This window comes from Atta cephalotes, assembly GCF_000143395.1.
Source record: "Atta cephalotes unplaced genomic scaffold scaffold00006, whole genome shotgun sequence".
Lineage (NCBI taxonomy): Eukaryota > Metazoa > Arthropoda > Insecta > Hymenoptera > Formicidae > Atta > Atta cephalotes.
The window spans coordinates 6,620,682-6,621,386 of NW_012130070.1; positions in this window are offsets into that span (position 1 = coordinate 6,620,682).

Sequence of the window (705 nt, forward strand, 5' to 3'; positions counted from 1 at the left end):
TTTGCATGCCACTGTATATCCTTGTGATTCTGTTTATCTTATTTTCCTTAAGTATACGCAAGATAAATTCAGAATTTTCGAAAATTGAAATGATTTTTATTAAGTTTAATATGATATTTAATAATAATAAAAATATGATAGATAATAAATATTATAAAACTTCTTCATATATTAGGTAATTAATATCAATGTATTCTAAGAAATTATAATATTTATACTTTAGCGTTTGATTTATGTAGCTCATGTATTCTCGTTTATATGGGATACTCAAAAAATTCAGCGCGAGAGAAGTTCTTCGTATACTCGACACTGTTACAAACATACAATTGATACAAAATTTATCTTTTTTTAAACAATATGTCAAGGCTTCATTTACTCGCTGTTTTGCTACATATTTTGCAATGTCGCATTTGTTTATTAACGATAGCGAAAGTAATTCATGAGTATTTCACTGCATCATTTACCGCAATCTATAATATTTTCCGTTTCGCATTTCGCATTTCAACACTACGAACAAAGATAAGAAAAGCCGAATAAGCATTATTTGCGGGAACTTTTGATTTATTTCTTTAATTTGAAGAAATCTGCAGCTGAGGCTCATAGATTACTTGTAGAAGCATATGGTGATGCTGCCTTAAGTGAGAGAAGTTAAGTTGTCGTGAGTGGTTTCAAAAATTTAAGAACGATGAACGGTTTGACGTCGAA